Source organism: Myxine glutinosa, chromosome 2 (assembly GCF_964187855.1).
Source record: "Myxine glutinosa chromosome 2, kmMyxGlut1.1, whole genome shotgun sequence".
Classification (NCBI taxonomy): Eukaryota; Metazoa; Chordata; class Myxini; order Myxiniformes; family Myxinidae; genus Myxine; species Myxine glutinosa.
In genome coordinates this window covers 9936144-9954162 of record NC_136262.1, presented here as the reverse complement: position 1 = coordinate 9954162, position 18019 = coordinate 9936144, and the positions used below count along the sequence as shown (strand labels likewise).

At 52.0% G+C, this 18019-nt stretch overlaps 1 protein-coding gene across 6 annotated transcripts in view; it reads left to right on the top strand.

Moving 5' to 3' along the window:
• The window catches only part of EEPD1 (endonuclease/exonuclease/phosphatase family domain containing 1), an 89308-nt gene that overhangs the window by 27565 nt on the left and 43724 nt on the right, over window positions 1-18019 (top strand). The window lies entirely within an intron of this gene.

The following is an 18019-nucleotide window of genomic DNA, read 5'->3' as shown; positions in this document are numbered from 1 at the left end:
CGCAATCCGTCAACCACGAACTTAGTCGTGGAAGGTGGCCTCAGTGGACCCGGAGTTTGAGGGGGAACAGGGCATAAACCCCCCTTAGTACATCGATGAACCCGGGATCCTCAACATTATTGGTGTCAGGAGTGGGATTTTTGAACCCTCGCACCGCAACATTATTGGTGTCAGGGAGTGTGATTGGACCTGCAGTGCGCTTCACGTACTGCGAAATTACGAGCGAGTGGAAATTTAGTTTAAAACAATTTAAATTAAAAAAAAATTAAAATTAAATTCGGATGATGGCTGACCAAAACGAGCAGGTTCCGGTGGGAATAGAAAATGTAGAGAATGTATAGAATGAAGGTGAATTAATGGCCCAGGACGTAAACGAACAGATTGAACTTGGAGTTGATCACGGCGCAGCAGGAAGAGGAGAAATATGGCGGCGATTCGCACGGCCGGCGGCGGAGGCCGAACCCGCTGTGCAAGCGGGGGTTACAGACATGCAGTTATTCATGACTCAAATGAGCGCATGCTTTGAGGTGCAAATGAAAGAGATTAGTGAAAGGATGAATATAATGAGTGATGGGATGAATAGAATGAGGGAACAATCAAGCTATGTTATGAAAACAATGAGTGAAGAAAGCAGATGTGGAATGAATAAAATGGGTGATGGATTGGGTGATCGAATGGATAAAATGAGTAATCGGATGGACACCATGAGGGAGGAATCAAGCGGCGATATGAAGAGGATGAGCGAGAAGGTCGTGGGTGTGCGTGACGAGTTAAAGCGGTGTGAGATGCGTGCCCAGCGAGAGCTGAAGGACAGCACGGCCAAACTGAATGAGGGAATAGAAGGATTGACGCGGGAGGTAGAAAAGCTGATGGTAGGACAACAGGAGTTAAGGGAACAGGTGGGTAAGAATACCGATGTTATAGGTGGGTTAAAGTCAGCGCAGAAGGAATTAAAAATGGGAAGTTGTAGCGACCAAGAGGGAATGTGAAATGGTGCACGAGGGACTAACTAAGAGGGTGGATGACATAATAGAAACTATGGGGACGAAGGAACGAGAAATTAGAACGCACATTGAAACGACCAAAGTAACCTTAGAAGGGGAGATTTCGGAGGGACATCGGGAGATAATGGGGTTTGAGGAAAAAATGGCAGATATGGAAAATGCTTTTTTTTTTTTCTTTTTTTTTTTGTATACTGAATCGAGGCTCGTGAAAGAGCTAACATTTATTTCACAAACAAATCAACCAGACAAACAAAATATACAAAAAGAGGGAGCGGAAGACAAGATGGGGAGAGAAGGGGAAGCACACAACCACAACATTTGAGAGCAGGGAGAAGTGTGGGAGGGAGAGGGCTTGGGGGCAGGAGGCGTGGGAAGGGGGGGGAGGGGGTATAAAACACAAGGGGACCGAAATTAGCGGGGGTAGAAAAGGTCAAGGTTTTGGATGGGGGAGGATAAGAGATGGTGGTGAACAGCTGTTTTAAAGACCTGGAGGGAGGAGTGGGATTGAACGGATTGAGGGAGTTTGTTCCAGAGGCGGGAGAAAAGAGGAATGAAGGAGTGAAGGTGAGCAGAAAGTCTTGATTTTGGCAGTTTAACCATAAGAGGGTATTGTTGTGGAAAACCAATCAGGTCCACACAACGTAGTCCAACTGGTGGTTTAATTCCATTAAGACCATGACATCATTCTGTAATACAGGAAATGCAATAGGAATAAGATTTGGCATCACATGGGTCCATCCATAACATTCAATGCAAGCAAGCTTAATATTCTATGCAGGCGTACCGTTAGCGAGTCTGCTAGATGTAACATGTCACAGGAGAAGTCTCGGAGCACCGTCCGCGGGGGGTCTTATAGCCGCGCCCCCTAGCGGTGTCAGTGAGCAGCGAGCATCACCCCGGGTTCAGTACGAATACGATTTCACTACATTCTCCCCCCCGTTAGAATTATACTGTAGAGCGGCTAGAAGCGAGCGAGCGTCAGCACGAACAGGGTGCGGAACAGGGTATCAGTCGACCCAACCGTACCGGTCCGGGCGGCGGATTTCTCTGCCAGCACGCGTCCGAAATTCCCCGGGTACGGCATCATGTATCCCAGTGTCCCCGGCGTCGGAGGCGCCACCAGGGTCAGGTGACGAAGGGGGTACCGCCAAGCCGTCGGGCCCGGGTAGACGCGGCGAAGGGAGGGTCGGTAGACTTTCGGCGATGGGAGCGTCGGGAGAGTCCATAGTCTCATAGATGGGTTCGATCGGTTCGTCCGATTCCCTACTCGGGTCGGCGATCCCGCATGGGGCAAGATGACGTACGGAGACAGTAGTCTCACATCCATCAGCCGTCATCACACGAGCATGCTCAGGATTAGCCTGGAGAATCTGCACTTTGTCCACTAGGGGGTCGTACTTGCTCGTGCGAACCGCCCGTTTAAGGTAGGCCGGCCCGGGCCCAGCGAGCCAACTGGGTAAAGACCGTATACACCCCGTGCTCCTGGGGTGGTGGAAAAGTCGCTCGTGGGGAGTTTGGTTGGTTGCCGTACACAGGAGAGCCCTGATCGAGTTCAACGCCGCAGGTAGCGACCAAGCCCATTTATCGAGGCCCCGGCCGAGGGTCCGGAGGTTGAGCATGACGGCCCTCCAGATAATCCCGTTGAAGCGTTCGATCTGCCCATTTGCCTGGGGTCTGTACGGCATGGTGTAACTAGAAGCGATGTTATTTTGGAGCAGATAGCCGCGCACCTCCTGAGACAAGAAGACCGCACCCCGGTCGGTATGCACATAGGCCGGGTACCCGAACATAGAGAACAAGTTCTGTAAGCATCGCATCACCGTGGCAGCAGTCATGTCCACGCACGTATAAGCGAAGGGGAATCGCGAGTACTCATCGACGATAGTGAGCAGATAGCGAGAGCTACTCAACACCGGTAATGGGCCCTTGAAATCCATCGCCAAGCGTTCCCACGGCCTCGTAGCCCTAACCAGAGTCCCCATGGGTGGGTTATAGAAACACGGTTTGATTTCCGCGCATATAGCGCAGTCGCGACAGATACGGCGGATATCGTCAATCGAGTAAGGGAGATTGCCACGCCGCACAAAATGAGCGAAACGCGTTACGCCCAGATGGCCCGCAGTGGCATGCAGCACACGTAGGCCCTCCAAAGAGGTGATACCCGCACATGTAGCCGGTCTCGATAAGGCGTCGGCGGCCTGGTTATCCTTCCCCGGGCAGTATTTGATGGTGTAACAGAAGTTGGCGAGTTCGATACGCCAGCGAGTGATTTTCTCATTCTTAATGCGCTGGGCGTGTAAGGTGTCGTACATGAACGCAACACTTTGCTGGTCCGTGATGATTTGGAAGCACCGCCCGAGTAAGTACGGGCGCCATCGCCGAATAGACTCGACGATCGCATACGCTTCCTTTTCGACAGACGAGTGTCTCCGCTCAGCGGAGGTAAGAGTCCGTGAAAAGAAAGCCACCGGACGCCCTCCTTGGGAGAGGGTCGCCGCGATGGCCTGATCCGAGGCGTCACTTTCGAGGACGAAAGAGCCGCTCTCGTCGATCGTCGCCACGGTGGCACTGGCGATGTCGGCCTTAAGGCCTCCAAAGGCCGCCAAAGCGGCCGGACGCAGTGGGAAGGTGTCGCAGGCCACAAGGGGGCGAAGTTTCGCGGAGAAATTTTGTACCCATTTGGAGTAATGGGCGAATAGCCCGAGGGCGCGCTTCAGGGACGCCCGATCGCAGGGAGGGGCCATGTCGAGCAAAGGTCGCAGACGCTCCTTATCCGGAGCGACAGAGCCATGGGTCACGGTGTACCCCAGAAGATCTATCTTGCGTAGAGAGTATTGACACTTATCCTCGTTCATGGTTAAGTGATACCTCTGCGCGACCTCGAGGAAGCGCTTCAGATTAGCATCATGGTGCCCTTGGTCATACCCACAAACCGTAAGATTGTCTAGGTAGACGAAAACATCGGTTAAGTGCTCCCTCGCAATGAGGTCATCCATGGCCCTCTGGAAACAGGAAAACCCCGTTCGTTACCCCAAAAGGCAATCGAGTAAACTGGTACAACCGCTGCCCCGACTCAAAAGCGGTATAGATACGATCCGCCCTAGATATGGGGATCTGATGGTACGCACTACGGAGATCGAGAGTGCTGTAGACCGAATACTGGGCCACCTGTCGCACCAGCGCGTCCATCCCCGGAAGGGGGTAGGCATCCAGCTGTGTAAAGCGGTTAATCGTTTGGGAATAGTCGATTACCATGCGCCTGCGGTGGGCCTCGCTTCGCACCACCAAGACCTGGGCTCGCCACGGCGACCGGCTAGGTTCTATGATGCCGTCTTTCAAGAGCTGAGCCGTTTCGTCCGCAATGAATTGCATGTCTGCGCGAGAGTAGCGCCGTGATTTTACCGCGACAGGGGTACAGTCGGAGGTTAGATTGGGGAACAGCGAAAGCGGCTGGATTTCCATTTTCGCTAGGGCACACACAGCAAGCGCGTCCGCCCCCACAACAAGCGTGTCAGGCCCACCAAACTCCATTTCCAGACGTCCTTGCCGCTTAAGAAAATCGTGTCCTAACAGAATATCAGCACATAAAGCAGGTAAAACCATAAGGTGCACATCTGGAAAAACCCGTCCCTTTATCACGAGTTTCAATCGGCATTCCCCCTTCGTGCTGAGTCGAAGTCCCTGGGAAGCCATGAAGATCCGTCTCGTAGACCTCAAGACCTGCCAACCATGCCTGTGCACTAGTCGCTGGTCGATAAAACTATCCGTAGACCCTGTATCCACCAAGGCCTGCACACAATGGCCTTCGACCATGAGGGGAATAAGGGCTTGAGCCAGGCCGGACGAGCCTGCTGGGAGTGGGACTGAATCCCCCGAGTGGGTCGGACGAGCCTCGCGGGCGGATCCTATGCCAGCAGCAGTTTTGCGGTCGTTGCTGGAGTATTCATTGTCCATGGGGAATCCGTTAAAGCCATCAGAGAGCTTTCCCATGCATTCCGGTGTTTCGCGATTCAAAATCTGACAATTTTGACGGGAAAAAGCCTCCGTAGTATTTGGAAGCGCCTTTTGACACTTTTGGCAGAAAAAGGCCTCCGTAGTATTCGCAATCGCCTTTTTACGGGTGAGGGCCACCGTAGTTGGTACCGAACCCATGTCGCCGCCAGTGGACGCCGTTCGCTCATGAGCGTCACGACGAGAACGTACCGCTGGGGCTTGGCGAGGCTCCAAAGCCCTCGCGTGGCCCGGAGTCTGGTCAAGGATGCATACGCCGTGCCCGATTGAGGATGAGACTGTGGTGGCTGTCCGGTGACGCCCGCCAAGGTCGACTGAGCGCCCAGGGGCCCGCAGAGAGGGGCCCTGCCCTTCAAAGCCGGGTAAGGCGCCGGGTTCCGGGCTCGGCTCGTAGGCTCCGCAATGAGCCCATTCAAGGTCGCGCGCGGCCGCGAGCCGCGGGCGGTTTTCCGGCACACTTTCGCGTAATGCCCCTTTTGCGAGCACAAATGGCATATGGCGTCCCGAGCCGGACACACGGCCCGGGAATGACGTTGCCCCCCACAGAAATAGCAGGTGGCCCCGCGTAAGGCCTTGGGTCTGGCCGTTGCGGCAGCCATCAGGACTGGGTCCTCCTCCGGAGCATCCTGGAGTTCCGCGAGCAGGTCCGCTTCCTCGGCGGTAGCACTCTCCGGCCGTGCGTGTAGCGAAGTTCCCGCCAAGAGGCACGTGCGATCATAGGTGTTCGATTGCAACCGCGCTTCGGTGTATACCTTTCCTTGCTCGAGTGCCGTAGCGAAGGTCAGGTCGGTCTTCTCCAGGAGTTTGAGCCTTAGGTCCTGGGAGGAGACTCCAGCGACATAGGCGTCTAGAAGAAGGTCATCTTGAGACTGCGCGTGAGTCCGTGGCTCCCTGGTGCTGTCCAGCAAGAGCTGCCGGAGCTCCTGGGCGTAGTGGTCCATCGGCTCGTTGGGTTGCTGACGTCGCGTTTGTAGGAAATACCGAGCATACACCGGGCCCTTTTCCTTTATGTACAACCGTTTGAGCTCCGCAATCGCGAGGTCGTACGTCGCGCATTGTGCGATGGAATTGTACACCTTGTAGTCGATTTTCGAATGCAGCGTTGCTAGCTTCGCGGCAGCCGTCGGCTCGGTCTCAGGCTCCGCGAAATGATGCTCCAACGTTTTGAGCCAGTGCTTCAGTTGCAATCCTCCATCCGAGGCTTGTGGGTCGGCACAGAATGTTGCAACCCCCAGCGTCTTGTTGCCCGCCATGTCGGTAGATCTTTAATGGAATTAAGTGTTGTGGAAAACCAATCAGGTCCACACAACTTAGTCCAACTGGTGGTTTAATTCCATTAAGACCATGACATCATTCTGTAATACAGGAAATGCAATAGGAATAAGATTTGGCATCACATGGGTCCATCCATCTATCTATAATTCCAGTAATCTCTGTGTGTTTGTTTGTTTGTACGTTTGTACGTTTGTCTGTGACCGCTGTTTCTCGACAACCACGGGTCCGATATACTTTAAACTTGCCAGGTATATTGCTGGGGACCCGAGGATGTGCCTTTTCAAGGTTTCATATTAATCGGACAATTACTTACCGAGCTATGTCCAAAAAACGATTCAACCAATCAGAGAGCAGCGAGCTATCGCGTGTGCCGAACGTGGCGGACACACTCTGCCTCGGATGGCACATTTGAGAGCGTATTCATTTATTTCACGTTTGCAAACTATGTTGGCGCTATGTTGGCGTTAAACTATGTTTTAAAACTAATAAAAACCCCGGTGGGATTGTCACTGTACTCGCAAGCCGTTCGCCGTTCGCTTTGGCGTTGCGAATGGACCAAAACATTTCATGCACCAAACCATTTCATGTAAAGCGTTCGCCGTTCGCTTTGGCGTTGCGAATGGACCAAAACATTTCATGGACCAAACCATTTCATGTAAATAGAGGGGGGGATATAATTTTAGATATAGATATAGTACGGGCATGCCCTAGTAACATTCAATGCAAGCAAGCTTAATATTCTATGTAGGCGTACCGTTAGCGAGTCTGCTAGATGTAACGTGTCACAGGAGGTCTCGGAGCACCGTCCGCGGCGGGTCTTATAGTCGCGCCCCCTAGCGGTGTCAGTGAGCAGCGAGCATCACCCCGGGTTCAGTACGAATACGATTTCACTACAGGTATTATTAAAATAATATATATTAAATATTAAAAGAGACGAAGTGAGATGGGAATGAAATGCGGAATGAATTGCGGGAATGTATGCGGGAATGTATGCGGGAATGTATGCTCGCAGCCTGATGAAAAACCTGCTAATCAAATAAAAAGATTACAGGTTCTTGAAGAGTGCCGGGAGAAGTTGAGTCCCGAGGTGAATAGCGATATCGGGAATGTGTTTGGTGCGAGCGGGTGCTCGGCGAGCTTGGGAGAAAGGCCAGCGCCGGGGGTTCGTGAAGGGCCCATTGTGAAGGGTGCGACGGGTACGGAGTGTGTGATGTGAAAGGCATCTGCGCACCGGTGTGTGTGAGTTTGGAGTGTGTGGAGAGAGTGTGCGAGTACGGAATGGAGTGCGAGGGGTAATCAACCATCTCAGGCATCGACACCGACCGGGATAGGGGTCAGAGAGACGGGTCGAGGATGCGAGCCCCCGATGGGTGGTGCACCGTGGGGACCGGAGGGAATCGTTGCGGCGTCGGTCTCACAAGGACCGGCGTGCGGGATTTGTACCTCCGGCACCCGCACGGTATTGCTGACGCTGTACCGCAGCAAGAGCGATCGGCGGGGTTCGAGGGGTAATTCGGATTGTCAAAGACGAGCACCTTACCAGGTGAGGTTTTGTAACCCTGGCCAGTTGTGTCATCGTGCATGGGACCGCAGGGCCCTGTGCAGGGATGGACCCCGGCACCTGGGCCCACCAACTCCACCCCCCTCGGATCGTCAATGCTGGCCGGATAAAACCCGATACAGGCGACCAACCACCCTCATGGATCGCTTTGGCCTTAGAGGCCGAGCTGCGACCAGGTACCTCCACAGGGAGGGGCTTGTAGCTTAGAAGACTGGGGGAGTATTGTGCCCCCCATGTGGGGGTATGGTGGTGTGACCATTCCCCACAATGAGGGGGGCCCATGACCACTAGTTTAGGGGGATATCGTTAGGCCCATGGAGGGGCCAGCAATGGCTCCTCCATGGGGACACCGAAGCACTAGCTGAGGGAGGGCTAGGATAATGATTAGGGATCTCGAGAGACATTGGGACAAGATTTAAGTAGTGACAATGAACTATAGTGGGGACGTAGAGAGTTTAGTGGTTGCTAACAAAGGGTGTGCGTAGTTTAAAGGGACGACAAGGAAAGCACGAGTTATGGGGGAAATTAGTTAGATAAATGATGCTGTGTGTAAGTGTAAATGGAATTGTGTTGTGGTGTGAAAATATTTGGTGTGAGAATAAATGGTGTGGAATGCATGGTGCGAAGGATTGAATGGGGGGAGTGGAACCCATTCACGAAGACCTGGGTGGGTAGTTTAAAGTTAGATAGAGGGAACAGGTAAATTGCATGGATGTTGACACCTGTGGTGATGATTGTGGAAATAGTTTTTTTTTTTTGTGAGGTGCATGAGGTGGTGGAATGGCTGGGCGTGTGGCTTATTAGTAGAAATAGTTATTGGGGCACTCCGTCACTGGGAGCTCATCGGCCAGGTAAGGCTGCAGGTCGGCTCAGGGAGCCAGTTAGGTTAGTGTGAGTGGGGCCCGAGGATCCAGAGGATGGACCCGGGTTGCCCAATGCCTAGGTGGGCATCAGGGGGTAAGTGCCAGGGAGGGCCTTCCCCAGGTAGGTTAGAGTGAGGAGCAGGCAAGCTCGGGAGGCAGCTCCAGTGAACGGAGGGGTGCAGGTAGGTAGACCTGCTGGTAGAGCCACACGACCCAGCCCCGAAATTGTGCAAGGGCACGAGTAGAAACATTTGTGGGGTTAGACCCAAATTCGGAGGGTACCACAGTGTGGGCAATGGGAATTCGGGTTCCTAGAACCACATAGTTTAAAGAAGGCCAATTGGCAGGGTACGACCCCAGGGAGATTAAAATGTGTAAATGATGTCAGAGTAGTTAGAATTTTGTGAATACCCCTCCGGACCATCCACAACCATCCACAAGGGGATGGATTTCACACCACCGGACTCAATGTTTGATTGGTAAGATGCATCACAACATGAGTACGAAACATTGTGTATTCATTCCGCCTTTCCTTCCTGAGAGAACCTGGGGGGAGTTGGGGACGAATTTGAAATAAAGAGGGGACGTGGGAGACAAGACGTAGAGACAAATTGTAAATACAAGGAGGGCTGGGGTAGTGTAGTTAATGGTGGGGGGCACGAACGGGTAGGGCCAGGCTCGAGTTCACTCTGCCAGCGTTCCTCTCACCCGCTTGTCATACCTTTGTTTTGCATGTGCTACCGTGTCTTTTCCTTTTTTGCTCGTTGCGTCTTCTCTTCCTCCCCGATCCAGGACCATCACGAGGACTTACCTTGCCGCCGCAGCATCTTGCTGCCATCCATAACTCACTCCCATCATCCCGTCACTCATCACCTTATGGACCACTGGCTCTGTGGTCACACCCATCGCCATTGTTACACCTCTTGGCTGCCCCATCATCTTGCTGCATATGGACCACCTGTTGGGTGGCATTGATGCCACACATTTGGACCACTTGTGAAGTGGCCCTGCTCAAGAAATTAAAAAAAAGTGATCCATGTGTGCAATTATGAAGATTTAGATGGCCCTGATCTTGAAATGGCCTGTATGAAATGGCCTGTCAGGGCCAGCCGGATTTTGTTAGGCCGCCTACCAAGGCAAGAAGCATGAATATGACTCCAGCAACAAGTGCTCCAAACTTTATTCCTCAAGTCCAGGTCCTGGGTCATAGTTTTTGTGAAAGAAATTGTGTTTTAGTGTAAAATGTAAAAATGCTGCCCACTGGTTATGTGTTTAGTTTCAAAATTCCAGCAATATGTGAACAGTATAAGGTTGTGGGTGTGAATCTGTTGGGTAGTTTCTCAACGCATTAGGAGGGACATATTTAGTTTTAAAATGTACATTTTAAATGTTAAAAAAAAAAAAAAAAAAAGTTGCACACATTGAGATTAGAGTTAAAAATGTTAGGGGAATCACATCTACGTGTCACACTAAAAGTAATGTTTAAATGAATGCCAGCTCACCCCAGCCACTCCATATGGACGACTTGGGTCGAGTATTGGTGAGAGAAGGGGGTAGTGTTGCGGTTTTGCCATAAAGGCAAACCCCCGATAGTTCATTGCACAACAACATGTAGCCTGCAGTAGTTAGTTATTTTCTATTGAATGTAAAGATTCGCCCTTTCCCATTGTGTTGTAATCAAAACCAATATGCGTTGAAGTTACACAGGATTTCAAACCCTCGTTGGTTGAGGGAAGCCATTTTTAATGAGCAGGCAGGCGTGGCCAAAAGCACGGCCCAGGTGACCAATGGCGAGCCGGGAACCCGTCGCCATGATGCGACAAGCCTCAGCCAATGGGAGGCTGTGGAACATTTTTGCATGCGTGGGTGGATCTGGTAAAAGCCCACGCGGATCGCAATTTCATTCTCTTTGCCTTGGATTTCGCAGCGCAGAGGACACACCTGAGCTCTTGCCATTTTCGCCACGCCCACGACACCTCGTTTGCTTTTTCGTAGCTCCCACGACATGTGTTTGGCCTTTGTGTTCTTCATCAACAACCATCGCTTCTGCGCCGATCTCTTGCGCCATCCGGCTGACCTGCAAGCGTTGGCTTCTCCCACGACTCACCTGAGCCGAAGTTTGTCTGCCTGCGTGGCAGCTTGTCCCACCTGTGCTAAGTTCGTCCATGCCGACTTTGAGGTGGCGGTTCGTCCTTCGGACCTGACCTCGTCCAGGCTGCACGTGAGGACCGAACTGTGCACACGAGACCACGTGGCCCATTGCGAGGCAATCCCAGCACGTACATCGGTACGCCCTGAACCAGAGTGTTATTCCCTGAGTGTGTGTGTGTCAGAGTGTGAAGGCGCCAGTGGGGTTTATTATGATAGGTAAGAATTGGCAAGCTGAATCTTCGTCTCTGTTTCTCTGTGCCTTCAAAATAAAAGGCTGTACATTTGATTCCTTTCCTACCTGTTCGGTACGACCTTTCTCCATTGGCGGAGCATCATCCGAGACCGAATTTGGCTCGAATCGGGTTCATAAATCACGTCGCGTAACGCCTCTTTCCACACCGTGCAAATCCACTCGGCACGCAATTGAATAAGGTGTGTGGAAGCGAGGGTCCGGTCCCCGGTTTCTCCGGGCATGTGTCTTGAAGGTATTTGGAATATTGACCAGTAAACTCTTCGACGCGTGACTGGGAGATTGGCGATCGGAATTGCTTAGCAATCCGTCAACCACGAACTTAGTCGTGGACGGCGGCCTCAGTGGACCCAGAGTTTGAGGGGGAGCAGGGCATAAACCCCCCTTAGTACATTGACGAACCCGGGATCCGCAACAATATATATATTTTTATATATATATTTATTTATATATATATATATATATATATATATATATATATATATATATATATATATATATATATATATATAATTATATATATATATATATATATATTATATATATAAATAAAATATATATATTGTGAGAAACCACCGGTGAAACCACCTGTTCTCACCCAGATTTGGTGCCCCGCCCACCGCGTGACGTGGCCTCCTTGGAGCCTCACGCGATCGGGAGGCGATTCGGCACGTGATTGGTGGAGAGTTCAGAGAGCGCGGTCGCCATCTTATGCAACGGACGCGGCTCGAAGGCTCCGAGTGGGAAATCTCAAAAGGGCTTTCCTTGAATCCTCACGACAGCCGAGTTGGGCTGGTCGATTACAGTTCGGTATTTTACGAGCGAGTAACTCCGGAAGAGAACGAGTGATTCCCGGATCTCGTAGATTGGAACCGCGAGTGATTGCCTGCTTCGTGTTGGAGCTGCTGGCCGACCGTTCCTGCCGGCCTTGTGCGGTGAATTCCATCCTGTTACCCTCCGAGTCCCGGAGATCGTCGATTGGAGCCGTGAGTGATCTTACCTGCGTCCTGTTTGGAGCGTCTGTTGCCGACAGTTCCTGCAGGCTTTGTGCAGTTTATTCCATTTTGTTACCTTTCATGGTTTTGTGATCGAGCCAATAAAGCATCGTGCCTTACCCCTAGAAGGCCGATTAAAACACAATTGTGTTTATTGAGTTCTCTCTGTCCACTCCGTGGACTACTTGAAGCCCGGACATTAACGTCCGTATTCCGTGCTGGGAACCATTTCACAGCCGGGATCGCGACAAATGGGTTGCTCGTCCTAGGATCTTTCAAGTGAGAGACATTCGAATTGAGACGGGAATTCGGCATCTGCATCTTCTCTGCATCTTCTCACCAGCGGACGCCGTCTTGGAGGAACTTTCTCGCCGTAGGACGCTGTCTTGGGTGGTGCTTCACTGCAGAATAAGTGAGCCTCGGATCCCTCCAAACAACCGACCAAAAAAAAAAAAAACGTGAGTATTTGTACGTGGTATTTTTCTCATTGGCAATTTGATGTGCGGTGGTGATATTGTGTAGTTCGTGTCGTATTTCCCCAACAGAGCGTTGTGTTTGAGCGTTGTGTTTTGTGCCTTGTCTTATGATAACTCGTAGCCAAGCTATGTCGACCAGAGAAGTGAGAGTTCAACCTGATCATGTTGACGGTCGCGTGGGTGGCGATGCGAGCGACGCAATCAGCCTTGACCCAGTCACTAAACCCGATATGTTAGGAAGCGATTCCATCATGACTAAATGCATGCGTTCGCCCTTCTGGACCGGGCTGACTCCGGTTCAACAACTTGACATGTATAACAGGGAGAATGACAGGGCAGAGGCAGAGCGTGCTGCGGCAGCAGAGAGAGAGCGTGCGGCAGCAGAGAGAGAGCGTGAGAGAGAGAGAGAGCGTGCGGCAGCAGCAGAGGCAGAGCGTGCTGCGGCAGCAGAGAGAGCGCATGCGGCAGCAGAGACAGCAGCAGAGAGAGAGCGTGAGAGAGAGAGAGAGCGTGCGGCAGCAGCAGAAGCTGAACGCGTCAGAGAGCATGAGTTGCGAATGTTGACTGAACGACCGCGGGCAGAGGGGTCTGCTGCAAGAGTCCCGGAAACTGTTCATGTTCGTTTGCCGGACTGGACGGGAGACACGAAGCCAGAAGCGTATCTGGAGATGGCGGAGAAGTTGTTGGCTGCCGGTGGCATTGATGAGAGCTTGTGGGTCGGCCATCTTGTGAGCCATCTATCTGAGAAGGCGAGGGAGGTATATGCGAGGATGGCAACCGAGGACGCAAACAAATACAGGGCATTGAAGGCCGAGATTTTGAACGCCTATGCGGTGTCCGCGTGTATTTATAGGAGAAATTTTTTCAGCTGGACTCGTCAGTCCAGTCAAACCTATGAGGAACATTCGCGGGCCTTGTTGGAACAGCTGCAGAGATGGTTCAAGGGGAGCAAGGTGGAGTTACCTCAAGCGGTTGCGGAACTCCTGGTGCGTTACCGTATCGATCAACAGCTTCCGCCTGACTTAGCATTGTTTCTTGTCGACAAAGACACTGTTTCCTTGGCAGACTGCGTCAACCTTATTGATAAACATGTTTTGGCGTGCAAAATGCTGCAAGTCACGCAGTCGCGTCGTAAGACGGAGGAGTCTGCGATCAAGACCGCCCCCCGTCTGCCCGGCGGCTGGATCGAGGAGAGGGGTTCTCCGATGCCCTCCACTGGTGGCGGTCGCGAGCCGCAGACCAGGGCAGGGCCCTGGTGCGATTTCTGCAAACGCGTGGGGCACGGTGAAAACCGCTGCTTCTCTAATCCCGCTAGTCCGGCCTACCGAGGCAACCCTCCTGTTAAGTCGGAGGGAGATCAGTGGAGCTCATCCGCCGGGCCCTCGCACACGACGGTGGCATCGGTGACCGAGGTCACTGCCACCGAGGCTAATTCCATTCATCCACTGTACCAGGATTATTCAGGGACAGCCTTAGTGGGTGGCCCTGATTCGATGCTGAAGTTTGAGGCCCAATACCTTCGGGATACTGGGGCGACACGGTGTGTTCTCCGGGCGGGGGTAGTTCCGGCCTCTCAGATGCGTTATACCGGCGAGTATACCCTCCTTCGGGGCATTGACCGGGTTCTTGGCCGGTATCCCCTTGCCCTCCTCGAGGTCCGGAGTGACATTTTTAAGGGTCCAGTGACCTGTGTGGTGGTACCCTACTACCCGATACCCGGGGTCTCCTTGCTGATTGGCAATGATGCCATGGCCAGGGAGGAGTCATTGACTCTGACCTGTGGGGGGGTCACTAGATCCCAGAGTAAACAGGCGGAGAGAGTGGCGGAGTCAGACATATCTTCACTCTGGCCCGAGGAGCCTAGCGCCTCGACTCCAGTTCCCGACGGTGACGTTGCGTCAGCTGAAGTCCACCCGAGCCTCCCGTCAAGCCACCCTCAGGTGCCGTGCTCCTCAGGGACCGCTCCCGCCATGTCGCGATTCAGCAGGAACGCTAATGCTAAGGTATATGTGGGAAACCTGGGCAATGGAGCAGCGAAAGCCGAGCTAGGGAGGGTCTTCGAACATTACGGACCACTCCGCAACGTATGGGTTGCTCGAAACCCACCTGGATTTGCAGTTGTTGAGTTTGAAGAGCCACGAGATGCTGAAGATTCGGTCAGAGCCCTTGATGGAAGGTTAATTTGCGGATCGCGTGTGTGCGTCGAGATGTCGAATGGCATGTCGCGGCGGCCTCGTTTCAGACGCCCTTTGGTCCGCAGGCCTTTCGACCCGAACGATCGATGTTACCAGTGCGGTGAAAGGGGTCATTACGCATATGACTGTTGTTCTCGACACCGGAGGAGTACCCGCCGCTCTAGGTCTCGGCCCGTTTCCTTCCTGTCAACGCTTCCCCCAACTTGAGTTTGGCCCCCTTGCCTCTCTATTGTGCTTTGTGTGAAGTGTAACTCTTGTAGGGTAGATATTAATGTGGTGTATGGTGTTAAAATTTGTGTGTGAGAAAAAAAAACAAAAAAAAACCAAACTGGTTCATTGTTAACCTGTTAATGCCTGTTAATTGCCTGTGCGTTAATAATTGCGTTATTGTTGCGCTATTGCGTTGCGTTGTATTGTTGCGTTGTTGCGTTATTGTTGTTAATAAGTGTTAATAATTGTTAATTGCGTTAATTGCCTGTTAGCGATTACCGCCATCATCTTGCCATGTGATTTGCACCTACTACAAATACTGGTTTTAAAAACGCCGTCTATTCGACGGGGTTTTTACTTAGGGGGGGAGGACTGTGAGAAACCACCGGTGAAACCACCTGTTCTCACCCAGATTTGGTGCCCCGCCCACCGCGTGACGTGGCCTCCTTGGAGCCTCATGCGATCGGGAGGCGATTCGGCACGTGATTGGTGGAGAGTTCAGAGAGCGCGGTCGCCATCTTATGCAACGGACGCGGCTCGAAGGCTCCGAGTGGGAAATCTCAAAAGGGCTTTCCTTGAATCCTCACGACAGCCGAGTTGGGCTGGTCGATTACAGTTCGGTATTTTACGAGCGAGTAACTCCGGAAGAGAACGAGTGATTCCCGGATCTCGTAGATTGGAACCGCGAGTGATTGCCTGCTTCGTGTTGGAGCTGCTGGCCGACCGTTCCTGCCGGCCTTGTGCGGTGAATTCCATCCTGTTACCCTCCGAGTCCCGGAGATCGTCGATTGGAGCCGCGAGTGATCTTACCTGCGTCCTGTTTGGAGCGTCTGTTGCCGACAGTTCCTGCAGGCTTTGTGCAGTTTATTCCATTTTGTTACCTTTCATGGTTTTGTGATCGAGCCAATAAAGCATCGTGCCTTACCCCTAGAAGGCCGATTAAAACACAATTGTGTTTATTGAGTTCTCTCTGTCCACTCCGTGGACTACTTGAAGCCCGGACATTAACGTCCGTATTCCGTGCTGGGAACCATTTCACAGCCGGGATCGCGACAATATACACACAGTGCATTCAGAAAGTATTCAGACCCCTTCAGTTTTTTCACATTTTGTTATGTTTCAGCCTTATGCTGAAATCGTTGAAATTCATTTTTTTCCCTCATCAATCTGCACTCAATACCCCATAATAACAAAGACAAAACAGGGTTTTAGAAAGTGTTGCAAATTTATTAAAAAGAAAAAACTGAAATGTCACATTGACATAAGTATTCAGATCCTTTGCTATGACACTTGAAATTTAGCTCAGGTGCCTCCCATTTCTCTTGATCATCATTGAGATGTTTCTACACCTTGATTGGAGTCCATCTGTGGTAAATTCAATTGATTGGACATAATTTGGAAAGGCACACACCTGTCTATATAAGGTCTCACAGCTGACAATGCATATCAGAGCAAAAACCAAGCCATGAGGTCGAAGGAACTGCCTGCAGAGCTCAGACGGGATTGTGTTGAGGCACAGATCTGGGGAAGCCTACAAAAAAATTTCTGCTGCATTGAAGGTTCCAAGGGCACAGTGGCCTCCATAATTCTTAAATGGAAGAAGTTTGGAACAACCAGGACTCTTCCTAGAGCTGGCCGCCCGGCCAAACTGAGCAATCGGGGGAGAAGGGCCTTGGTAATGCCTTAGCCACATATGATGCTGCCGCCGCACGGTTCTGCAGTCTGCGGTTTATAGATAGGATTTTTACAAATCGTACGGCTTTGCGGGCTGCGGCAGCAGTGTTCACAAATGTTACGGGGTCCGCACGGCAATCGTAAAAGTCGTGAAATCAAAATGCGTGAGGAGACCGCAAGGCGAACCGCGAGGCGCTCTCACGGCGACCGCAAGGCAATCGCAAGGCGCCCGCACGGTTGTTGCGGCCGCCGTGAGGCCGCCGCAAGTCGTAATCTCAGGTGTGCCAGGCGCAGTCTCTGTGGTGGAATCGACGCCATCTTGACGATCTGGCTAGTGTCACACCATGCAATATATATCTCTTCATGATCGTACGGCGGCCGCCAACTCACGGTTGCCGTTAGGCCATCGTACGGCAGCACTAAAATCACTGCTCGGCCGCCGTACGATATTTAGAACATCGTACGGCCATCTCACGGAGGCCGCAAGACCACCGTGAGGTGACAGTAAGGAGGCCTCACGGTTGTTGCGGCTGCCGTACGATTTTCTAGGCACACCAGACGGTAAAAACCGTGAGGTGACCTTGAGGTCGCCTCACGGCAACCGTACAGTGACCTTGCGATACTACATGCGGTGGGGTTGTGGCCTACGGCCTCGCGATTTCCAAAAAAAGTTTAATGTCAAATTTTAAAAATCGTAAGCCCCTGCAACGAGCAAAAAACCTTGAGATCGCCTCACGGCTACCGTATCTACCGTGCAGCCACCGCACGGTTATGGCAATTTTGGGGACTTGCGGCCGCCGCCAACACGCCGCAGACCATTTGTGACCGAGGCATAAGAGAGGTGACCAAGAACCCGATGGTCACTCTGGCTGAGCTCCAGAGATCCTGTGTGGAGATGGGAGAAACTTCCAGAAGGACAACCATCACTGTAACACTCCACCGATCTGGGCTTTATGGCAGAGTAGCCAGCCGTAAGCCTCTCCTCGGTGAAAGACACATGAAAGCCCACTTGGAGTTTGCAAAAAAGCACCGAAAGGACTCTCAGACTGTGAGAAACAAGATTCTGTGGTCTGATGAAACCAAGATTGAACTGTTTGGCCTCAATTCTAAGTGTCACGTCTGGAGGAAACCAGGCACCGCTCATCACCTGCCCAATATCATCCCAACGGTGAAGCATAGTGGTGGCAGCATCATGCTGTGGGGGTGTTTTTCAGCAGCATGGACTGGAGGACTGGTCAGGGTTGAGGGAACAATGGACGGAGCAAAGTACAGAGATATCCTTATTGAAAACCTGAAACGGAGCGCTCAGGACCTCAGACTGGGCCGAAGGTTCACCTTCCAACAGGACAATGAC